This window comes from Euprymna scolopes, chromosome 18, assembly GCF_053919585.1.
Source record: "Euprymna scolopes isolate OS-2025 chromosome 18, ASM5391958v1, whole genome shotgun sequence".
Classification (NCBI taxonomy): domain Eukaryota; kingdom Metazoa; phylum Mollusca; class Cephalopoda; order Sepiida; family Sepiolidae; genus Euprymna; species Euprymna scolopes.
In genome coordinates, this window is record NC_136499.1 from 4,242,333 (window position 1) to 4,254,901 (window position 12,569).

A 12,569-nucleotide genomic window follows, 5' to 3' on the forward strand; every position below is an offset into this window, starting at 1 on the left:
ATTGAGCACTATTATATAAACCTGGTGGATATTCTTTGGATTTTATCTTGCGAATACATTCTAAATCCGGACAAATATATCTCCCCAGATTTCCAGTACTGTCCACCTCTTTCGATAACCATTGCAGATGAATTTGCGTTATTGTAACAGCTGCTTACCATTGATTTCTTGTTGGCAGCGATCATTGGTCTTCACTCGAATTTGAGTGGCAAAAAGCCTCCCCAAGGTCTCAGTCCTCTTTGCACACATTCAGCGAAGATCTGGCAAGTGCTTTCTTTCCATCCTCCTTGGCCCTCCTCACTTATTTGGTGCGGCGTCAGTTTTTGGAGAGACACACACACACACAAAAAAAAAAAACAGGGGCCACAGGGAGTTAACTTACAACGTTTCAGTTTTCATGATTCCATGTTATACTCCTTTTACATCTGTAGCAGTTTCTATATGTCCAGTTTGTACCTGTAGCTTATGTGTATTATTAGTCTCCAAATTCAAGGGTTTTCCTTAATATTTCAGCCGTTTTCATTATTGTTATCTGCTGTATCTTTTCAGCCATCCCTCTGATTCCAATCTCTCATTCTCTTTTCCAAGTTTTTCGGCATTGTTTCTAGCGTTCTTACTATTAGTGGTCTTATCTTGACTTTTTGATCTTTTATATCCCTTTCAGCTCTCTGACCAGTTCAGTTAATTTGCTCTGCTTCTCCGTTTCCTTGATCTTTACTCTGTATTTTGCTGGAATGGCAAAATCTACACTCTGGCAGGCCTTTTCCTTCTTGTTAACTAGTATGACATCCGATCTCCTTGCTTGTATATTCATGTACCATCGGATTTTGTGACATTCATTTTCAAGTATTACTGCCGGTTTGTGCTTGCATCATTTTTCTGGGTGTTCAAGATTCAGTTGTCTGCATAATTCCCAGTGTACTGCCGTTTCCACTTGATTGTGTCTATTCTTATATTCTTTGGGGGTTAGTTTGCTGCATTCGTATATTATGTGACTTATTATTTCTTCTCTTTGTACATTAAGTCTGCATTTGCTATTTTCTTGTATTTTGTCGATCCTTGCTTTGATGCGGTTGGTTCTAATCACGTTATCTTGAGAAAATTATTATTATTATTATTATTGTTATTATTATTATTATTATTATTATTATTTCAAATACTCACACAGGTCATCATCAGAGATTACTTACCAACAACAACCTGTGTTCCTTGGAATCTGGATGACACCAAGTCTCCTTAGATTTTGGGTAATCTCCACCTCTTTTAATAACCTTTGCAACTGAATTTGCATTATCACAACAGCAGTTTGCCATTGATTTCATGTTGGCAATAACCATTGGTCTTCATTGGAATTTGGATAGCAATAAGCCTCCCCAAGGTTCTAATTTCGGCTGTGTTTAGCATTAATGTCCGTTGTGTTATTATTATTATTATTATTATTATTATTATTATTATTATTATTATTATTATGTATTTTATTTCACCACTTTTTAGGAAAGATGAAAATTATACTGAATCTATTTAACATATAATATTTTCCATGGAAAATTTTTATAGCCCCAAATAAAGATATCTTTTGTCAATTGGATCCTTTTATTGTTAAAACACGTCCTTCTCCAAAGGAAAGGTCAATGCTTTTATCTAAGTGTTTTATTGTGCATAACAAATAACACGACTATCAAGTTTTTAAGTCGTTCCTTCACTGAATTCATTACATGTGATACACACCATTTGCATCTGGTATGAATAGCAGGTTAGTAATCATCACCGTCATCATCATCATCATCATCAACTTACCTTTTGACTGTAGTAAACAATATTCAATTCATTTGTAGTATAGGAACTATTAGAATACCTCACTTATTACAGTCATTTTTTTTTTCCAAATGTTGAATAAATTTGATTGTTGCTCTTAAATGAACGTTTTTGTCCAAATATAAACGTCTAATTCACTTTTTAAAACCTTTAAATTTGAACTTTTATTAAAAATTGTACCCAGCGCATCTATTTTTTTATTGTTATTATTAACGATTATCGTTAGATTATCGAGTAGTATATTTTTTATTTCTGTTTGCTTTTAAAATAATTAAATTATGTTAAAACTTATTTTTGGTGCACCAAGAATGTTCAAAGTGTATTTATGTGTCATGTGTGTGTGTGTGTGTGTGTGTGTGTGTGTGTGTGTGTGTGTGTGTGTGTGTGTGTGTGTGTGTGTGTGTGTGTGTAACAATATTTCAAGATAGTAAAAATGTTTTAAAAAAATAAAAAAACATTAAAAATAAATAACAAATATTTTTAAAAAGTCAAAATACTTTTAAAAATATAAATATTTTTGGTAGAAGAATAAGGTCTCTTTTTATACTGTCAAATTGTTTTCATTTGTTTAACAAATCAAGTAAAAAATATCACATATATCGACCAAACTGAATGAATAATGATTTTGTAACTAATTCTTTTAAAAATACAATTAAATTATCTATATAAAAGCCAAGTACGTCCAAGGATGGAATACTGCTGCCATATCTGGGTAGGAGCTGCTAAAAACAGCCTATCCTGCATTGACAGAATACAAAATAGACTTTGTGGCTTAGTGGGGGATGCCCTTTTCTCTTCACTGCAACCTCTCTCCCACAGAAGAGACGTTGCGAGCCTATCTTTGTTTTATCGTTATTTCCATGGCAGGTGCTCGTCTGAACTCCAATCTCTGGTCCCCCCTCGCCAATCTTTTACGAAAAACATCCGTCTAGCTTAATCCACTGTCAAAAATTTTCCCCACTCTTTATCTGTGCCTAAATCAAAACGTAGGTTCCATGAACAAAGCTTCTTTCTTAGAACTGCACGCCTGTGGAACTCTGTTCCATCCGCCTGCTTCCCACCTGACTACAACTTGGATGTTTTCAAGTCCAACATAAACAAATTCCTGATGAACCGCCCCCTTAAGTAGACACTTCATTAAATCTCGACACTAACGTACTGTACTTGCAATAACCCTTATCCCTGAGTGGCTTCCGGGCCTTGATAAGTGGTGACCACCGTGTAAATAAAAAAAAAAAGAAAAAAGAATACTACTTTTCAAATACTTTTTAAAGACATTGTTACGGTCTTAATTTTCTGTTAAAAGTCAAGCATTTATATAAAAAAAAATGTGTTAGACTAGTTAAAAGTCATCTCATTTGTAGTTAGATAAGTTATCTCCCTTTTTTTCTTTTAACTCGTTAGTGACACTAAACGGGGAAATAAAAAAAAATCTTCTTGTTTTGATCATGGTACCATACCGTTAACATAGCAATAATATCTCTACATGAATACAATTTGCTTTCTCTAAATATTTGACTGCAACCATTGTTACAGTATATTACAAATATAACACTTGCATTCATATTCTAACATGTTTTATTTGAACTATTTGTTTGTTTTTTTGTTTTTTGTTGTTGTTTTTTCATATTCAATTTATTCTTCAGGATAACCTTGGTGTTTACTGTAATGTTGTAGCTGTGATGATTTTAATTCTAGTTTAGTTTTTAAATTAATATTTTCTTTTTAAATGAACCCTTTCTAAGCCCATAACTTCAGTAATGTAACACAATGTTCACCAATGAAGCATGTTGTTGATTGCTTTCAAGTGTTTTTTTTCTCATTACAATTATTAAAAAAGACAACGGTGCTGTAATACCATGTACTGGAACTGCTTGCCTAGTTAATAAATTAAAACACTCTATTTTTCTGTCTTAAACAAAGCTCGAAATTGCATCAATTTTAGAGCTTTGAGAAGTGTGAGGTCTTATTTGCTATTATTCCTATGTTCACTCTGATCTGAAGTGTTATGTTAGGGTCCCATCTATTGGTTAATTATTATCTATCATTTAGGAAATAAAGAATACATACAGAATAAATTAAGGTGAGTAGAAAGTGGATCTTGGCTTATTTTGTCCTTTAGACCTCACATTCCATAAGCCATATTTCTGACAAAGGGGGAAGAATAGTTGATTTCTAGCTCGGAATCTATCTGCATAATACTTATTCATTGGTTAGATTTTAACCTTGAGGAAGTACTTTTTTTTAGCTCCCTACATTAAATTGTTTCATACTTTGTCTGGAGTGATTTCCATAAAAAAAAATAATTGTCAACTTATTTACCCCCCCCTCCACCAAAAAAAAAAAAACATATGTGGCTTCATCCTAAATTACCTACCAAGGCACGCCATAAAATCTAATAATCAACAGTCTATATTTCAAGTTTAAAATGGGGAAAAATTCTATTCAATAGAAAATTGAAAAACATTGATTTTTCTTAGACGTTACACGTGCATACATACACCATGTACAAGCACGCACACGTGTGTGAGATAAATATTAACAAATAAGGATATTTTATGGAAATGTTAACACGTTTATTATTACAATTTAAAGGTGAAATGCAATTTATAAATGATAATACTGTAAATTCTTTAGAACATAATATAAGAAAAATACAAATATACTGACGACAGATGGTACGACTCGTTAGTCAGAAGATAACTGTCATAACCAAACAAATTCGAATGGAAACATCCAGTACAGTACAGATCTCACTTTGGAACCTTTCCAGACATTCCTTGTGTGAGTGTCTAGATCTAAAAGGAATAGAAGAAACCGAGGCAAATAATAATAACAAAACAGAATTATGCTTGTCAAAAAGTTCTAACATACTGGTCCATATATATATATATATATATACACTACTATTAATTTTTTGTGTGTGTATTGATATTCATATTAAAAACCCTTTTTTTCTATTTATTTAAAAAGAAAATACAACTTTGATATATATGGGTCGTGGAATTGTATTCATCTGCAAAAGATCTAACTAATTTGCAAATTCTTTTAAACATTCATTTTAATTAATTCCCTATTGGTTTTTTCGGTTTTCTTATGGGATGATCATCTTTAGTTTACTATTACATATAATTATGTTCATGCAGATATTCTAAATGATTTATACTTGCGTATAATATTTGCATAAAAAGGTTATAATAAACACAAACCCCTTTCTATATATATTTATGTATGTGTATATATAATTGTTTTTAAAAAATTTGCCTACCAAACTCCTCTGTCAGTTTTTGTCTACAGATTTGAACCCACACGAAACTTTATATTCGGTTTTAGCCAGGGAAAATTGGTGTAAAAGTGTGAAAATTAAAAAAATAGAATTTGCCAAATGAAGGTTGAACGATGCCATTACGAATATGCATGCGTAATGTAACAGCTATTAGTTTATATTTAAATTTTTAGCCTTGCAGCAAATATGTCTTCATAGCTCAGGCATTAACGTCATATGAAAAAGTAAATCATAAGCAAAACGTTTTGGTTTGATTTACGGTGGTAGCTCAGGAGTCATTTTAAAAAAAAAAAACATTTTTAATCATTGGATTAATCAAAATATCATATTTAAGCGTATTTTACGACCGGGCAATGCCGGGCGGCCTGCTAGTGTATATGTGTGTGTGTGTGTATGTCGGCTTTAGAAGTCACTAAAAAGTTACAAATGCATGGAAGCTATTTTCTAGCATGAAAAGTTTTTCTACATGCAGTATATATGGTATATAATATACTTTAGTTATGAGATTCAAATGTTATAAAATAATTATTTTATTTTGGATCCTAACGTCATAGAAACGACTTTTTTCATATTTACTTCTTGTGGAAACATTTGATTATAATAATCTTATAAAGTATGTAAAAGTTCGTTTTATTTCATACTTTATATATATATATATATATATATATATATATATATATATATATATATATATACACGTTTTATTTTTTATTACCGTATCTTTCTGTTAAGTTACATTATTGTTTCTGCTACCCGGCCGTTTTTTTTTTTTTGCCGTCTGTAGCTTCCTCAGACTTTTACAGAAATGTTCGTTATGATGGGATGAAAGAGTGAATGATGTCAGGGGAGGGGTGCGAGAAGAGTGGAAAAAAGAGGAAGGGAACAAGGGGGAAAGGTGGTAGGGGGTGCTTGGTATGTCGGTAATGTTTTAGTTTTAGAGTTTAAGGAACTTGTGGGGGAGGGTCTGGGAAGTTCATTTCTGGTGTGGCTGAGGGCATAGGGATACATGGAGGGGAAGGGGAGTATGTGGGGGTAGGAGCAAGGGGGTTACTTTAAAATTCGAGTCTTAATGTTAAAGTTTTTGGCGTCTCATTGGTGAGATGATTTCTTTGTAAGTATGTCTTGACCTGTTGAGGGGGGGACTATGATACGGTTTATTTATTTGGTTTTTATTTGTTGTTAATTGTTTGGAGAGGGTTTCACACATATATACTTAAAGAAACGTTCACATGTACACATACATCTCCGCCCTGGCATGCAAATATATGCACATATGTGCGCATGCATGCATAGACACCCGTGCCGCTCCCGCTTACGTCAAAATTTTCCTTAAGGTGCTAAATTGGGTACGTGTGCGCAAGCATGGATGCGCTCATACACAGATACATACACACATCGACACCCATACCCCCACGTATATATATACATATAGATCATAACTATGATCATACCCGTATGGATTACATAAGTCGCTTAATATTCTACTTTCTCAAGCAGTTGTAATATTACTAACCTAAATAAATACCTGTATGAAAGTATATTTGAACCAAACGAGTAATAGATTGTTTAGGTGAACCTCGTAATAATGTATGCATGTGGATATGTTTGGGTGTGTGCATGTATGTGTATATGATCTACATGTATATGTATATATACGTGGGTAGAAAAAAAATAATAATAATAAATAGATAAAAAAAAAGTAAAATATGAAAAGTGAAAGAGAAGAAAAGGAAATAAAGAAATCGGGGGGAATGAATAAAGATGAAGGTAAGTACTACAATATATAAGCCTTTATACTCCGTTTATATAACCTAAATACTGTGATTTTTTGTCATATGTTATTATATAGTATTGTTATATCGTTATATATCTTATGTATATCTGTGTAACCCTAGAAAGAGTGCTTGCTAAATATGAGTATAGACCTATGGACTTCAAGCTGAATTCACTATAAATTTTTATGTAGTATAACTTTTTACGTAGTAAGAAACGTACAACTTATGAAAAAGTAACAAGCGGGTGGTGGCGGGTAATATAACTTTGCGTGTGCGTTTTGATAGAAAAGAGAATTATTTAGTGAATGAGTTCTTTTCTATTTCTATTTTAGATGTATCATTTGGTGGCAGTGTACATAGATATGTCTGTATTTTGTGTAAATATGTATGCATAAGTGTATTTATGTATGTATCTGTATGCATGTGTATGTGTATATGTGTGTATGTATATAAATGTATATATATATATACATATATATATATATATATATATATATATATATATATATATATATATATATATATCTGAACTATTAAAATAGGCTGTCTCGTATACGATGATTGTAATAATGTATATTACAAGAATGTATGGATGTCTGGGTATATATGCATGTATGTTATGTATGTATATATACGCCCGTGGGAAGTGAGTGATACAGTACACTGTTTCATATATAAAGAGGTTATCACCCTATTGAAGTAAAATGGCACCTTATTACTATTATTAAAAAAAGGTTTTTGCATTTGTGCATGTATTGCTGTTTTTATGCGTTGTGAGTAAGCGGGTATCTGTGTCCATGCGTGTGTATGTATGTGGGTATATGCATGAGCCTATGTTGGTGTCTATATGTATGTGTGTCTCGTATACGTCTGTGGAGATTTGGGGACACGTGTGGATGGGGATGTGTGTCTGTGCCTGCGGATGGTCTGACTGTGTGTATGTGTTCTGTGTATGCTGATGTGCGTGTGCATGTGTGTGTATATGTGTGTGTTTATATATATATATATATATATATATATATATATATATATATATATATATGTATATGTATATGTATATATATGTATATCTGTGTTTTGTTAGGGTCCACGGGTTTTGGGGTTTCCAATCGACAGTCTTATTATTGTTATTATTATTGATATTGTGGTGTCATTATCAATATTATAAGAATTATTATTATTAGGATTGTTAGTGGGATTAATATTAGTTTTGATATAATAACAGTCATGATGTATGGTATCGAGGTGTGTACATGGATGTCTGTGTTTGAGGGTCCGTGCATTGATATAAATGCGTATGAAGGTATAGATGTAAACATGTTATAACTGTATGTGAGCATTATATGTCTATGTGTGTGTATGTGTATAAATGCGCAGGTGTATCAAGGTGTGTGTGTGTGTATATACGTGTATTTATATATATGTATGCATGAGGAGTTTGATAACTTTAGGGGTTTATGTTTATTTTTATTATTTGTTTGTTTGTTTATTTATTTTTTATTTTACTTTATTTTTATTTTATTTTATTTATTTATTTAATTTATTTTAATTTTATTCTTGTGTCGATATAGTTATGGCGATGGCCTGTTTTCAGTGCGTGTGTGTGAGTAAAATACAACGAACAGTGTATATCCACTCCTGAGTATGTTTGCTTCTAATGCGTGTGTGTGTGTTTGTGTGTGTGTGTGTGTGTGTGTGTGTGTGTGTGTGTGTGTGTGTGTGTGTGTGTGGATTGAACGGCACCGGTCAGTACTCAATGCCCATAAGAAATGTTTTTAATTTACGAACCGCAAGACAAAAATACAAAATTCTCAAGTACCTTATGCCATAAAAACCAAAAGATGGGATAGATAAACTTAAAAAAGGGAAATAAAAAAGACGTTTATTATCTTCAAAGACCTCACTTGTCCTCTCCCCGCTCATAACCCCCACCCATGTTACATTCTAACTTTGTAAACGAAATAAGAAAATGTCTTTGTTTGAAATATCAGTTCTCGACGATAATTCTTGGCCTGAAGACGTAATCCCCCAACGCGGGTGATTATAGAGACATGTATGCACATATGTAGCCATCAATGTTTATATAAATAAATTTTATATATATATATATATATATATATATATATATATATATATATAATGGTAAAACTGGTAATTATTAAAAACCTGAAGAGAATGCTCAATACTATTGCAGAGCAAATATGTGTTTTATTTTTTTATTACCGTTTTATCTGTTTGGTTACATATGTTTCGGATGTTGGACCATGTTTACGATCCAATAGCCTCGTCACACCTTACAGAAAACATATATATAAGGTCTGTAAGGTCTGACGAGGCTGTTGGATTGTAAACATGGTCCTACATCCGAAATATATGTAACCAAACAGATAAAACGGTAATAAAACACACACACACACACATATATATATATATATATATATATATATATATATATATATATATATATATATATATATATATATATACAGTGATGATAATAAATTCTAAAAAAGGGATTAAATTAAAGAAAATAACAAAAATTGTTCAAAATTATTGGCACGATTTATTTAATATAATCAATTGTATAGCCTTTGGCCTTGATTACCTTCCTCAGTCGCTTTTCATAGTTTACAACCAAGTTGTTGCACTCTTCAGTAGTAATTTTAGCCCACTCTTCCTGACAATAATCCTCCAATTGAATAAGATTCTTAGGCTTCCTTTGCATTACCCTCAATTTTAATGTTCTCCATAAATTTTCAATTGGATTAAGGTCTGGGCTTTGTGATGGCCACTCCAAAACATTAATATGATTGTCCTCAAGCCATTTCTTAGTCAGTTTAGCCGAATGCTTTGGGTCATTATCTTGCATGAACCACCAACGACGACCAAGTGAGAGCTCTTTAGCAGAGTCTTTCAGGTTTTCATCCAATATTTTAACATAATCTTCCTTTTTTATGCTACCTGTGACCTTAACAAGTCGCCCTGGTCCAGAGGCAGCAAAGGATCCCCAAAACATCAAACTGCCTCCACCGTGCTTCACTGTGGGTATGGTGTTCTTAGGCAGGAAAGCTTCGGCAGATTTTCTGTAAATATAAGACACTTTATTATGGCCAAATAACTCTATTTTCGTTTCGTCAGTCCATAGAACACGTTTCCAGAATGCAACATCTTTATCAATATGACGTTTTGCAAAGGCTAGCCTTGCTTTCAGGTGCATAGGCTTCAATAAGGGAGTCTTTCTCGGACGACATGCTTTTAAACCAGCTCTCTTCAAAACTCTACCAACTGTATGTCGAGATACATTCACTCCAGAGGTGCTCTGTTCATCAACAATCTCCCCAACAGAGATCCTTGGGTTTTGTTTTACTTGTCGAACAATTTTCCATTCATCTCTTGGGGAAAGAATCCTTTTTCTCTCTCTACCCTCTAAACTCATAACGTGGCCTTGCGATTTGAACTTGTTTATTATGGCTCTAACAGTGGATTTGGGAAGGTTTAGCTTCTTTGAAATCTTATCATAGCCCTCCCCATTGGTATGGCATGCTACAACAAGCTTCCTGACGTCTTCGCTGTGTTCCTTAGTTTTAACCATGGCGATTGAAAATTATAATTTAGTCACTTATAATAGTTTAAATAAATCGCTATCTAAAAATTATCTGAAAAAAATTATTCACTGAATTAGCGTTAAACAAGCATAATATGGCTATAAAAAAGTTCAGAAAGCACGTAAACCGGAAATTGATTGATATTATACTGATACTAAAAGAAAAACAAGGCCGTGCCAATAATTTTGAACAAGGGTTTTTTGCAATTATGTTTGTTGTTCCTTTGTTATTTATTTTTTCTAAAATCCGATTGCTGCATCGGAAAGGCCAGTTAAAAATACATAATATACTTTGTTATTTTCTTTAATTTAATCCCTTTTTTAGAATTTATTAGACAAAATTTAACTTTTATTTTACCGTGCCAATAAATATGATCATCACTGTATATATATATATATATATATATATATATATATATATATACACTTGTGCCCGATATTATTCATACCCCTCGGATCTTTGAGATTTCTATAAGAATATTGCTCAAACCAGAAGATAGACAATATTAAAGGGATTTCAAACAATAAATCAAGCATAAGCATTTAATTTAAACTCAACAAATAAATAAATTATGCAAGTTTGAAGCATTATACTAAGAAAAACAATAATGGCACTAGTTCAAAATTATTCATACCTCTCTTACTAATAGTCAATAGCATGCCCTTTATACTTAATAACTGCCTGTAACCGTTTTGGATATTTATCAACAAGGTTTTTAGAAGCATCAACACTGATTTTTGACCATTCTTCAATGCAGTAGTTCTCTTAATCCCTCAAATTTCTAGGTTTCCGCTTTTTAACCTCAGTTTTCAATATGTGCCAGAGGTTTTCGATAGGGTTCAGGTCAGGACTCTGGCTAGGCCATTCCAAAACATTAATGTGATTATCCTCAAACCCTTTCTTGACTATTTTGGCAGTATGTTTTGGATCATTATCCTGTTGAAGGACCCAGTTTGGTCCTAAATGGAGCTTCTCCGCATCCTGTCAAATGTTTTTCTGGAGTATCTCCAAATATTGCGCCTTCTTCATGGTTCCATCTATCTTGACTAAACTACCTGGACCACTAGCCGAAAAGGAGCCCCAAAACATTAGGTTACCACCACCATGTTTCACCGTGGGTATGGTGTTCTTTGGGTTGTAAGCTTCTCCTTTCTTCCTTCAAACGTAAGAAGCATCCATATGGCCAAACAATTCAATTGTTGTTTCGTCAGTCCACAAAATACTTGAGAAAACGGACTCTGGAGAATTCACATGGGTCCTAGCAAACTTTAGACGTGCTGCAAGGCGTTTTCCGGTGTGCAATGGAGTCCTTCTTGGTCTTCTTCCTTTCAGACCATGTTCATGCAGAGTCCTTTGCAATGTTTGCCTTGATATTTTTATGCCAGAAGACTCCAGATGTTCTAAAATGTCCTTAGTAGTGGTGGTTGGATTTGCATTAACACTTCTTACAATATTCCTGGTGGCTCTAGCAGACAGTTTCCTTTTCCTTCCTCTACCAATCAAGTTGTTTGTTGTGTGGTGGCTCTGGAATTTTTTGATGATGCTCTGTACTGTTGCTGTAGGGACCTCAAATTTCTTGGAAATTGACTTGTAACCTAAACCATCCTTATGTGAATTAACAATTTTAGTCCTAAGATCATTACTAAGCTCTTTTTTCTTCCCCATTCTAATAATTTTTATTCTTTTTTTGGTTTTCAGTTGATATCATTTTAATTTCTGAAAAATGCAAAAAACGAAATGAAATTAATCAAAGGTTGTATAAAAGCATTCAAAATAAGAATCAAACAGGAAACAAACAGTCAGAAACTCGATTAATACTGAAAAAATAAGGGGGTATGATTATTTTTGAACATTGCAGATTTTATAAATAGCTGTATATTTCTTTTATTACAAGTATCCCGAGATTTTAAAACGACGAAAATGATCAGAAGAGGTTTATTAAGAATATGTATCAATATGGACGTAAACAACAAATTCTTACAAAGTTACACCTAATGAACTCAATTTTCAAGAGGGAGTATGAATAATATCGGGCACAAGTGTATATATATATATATACATCTGTTTTATAAAAGTTACGATATTTGT

At 32.8% G+C, this 12,569-nt stretch overlaps 1 protein-coding gene across 7 annotated transcripts in view; it reads left to right on the forward strand.

Annotated features, from left to right (window-relative positions):
• The window catches only part of LOC145297486 (high-affinity choline transporter 1-like), a 279,088-nt gene that overhangs the window by 146,016 nt on the left and 120,503 nt on the right, over positions 1 to 12,569 (forward strand). The window lies entirely within an intron of this gene.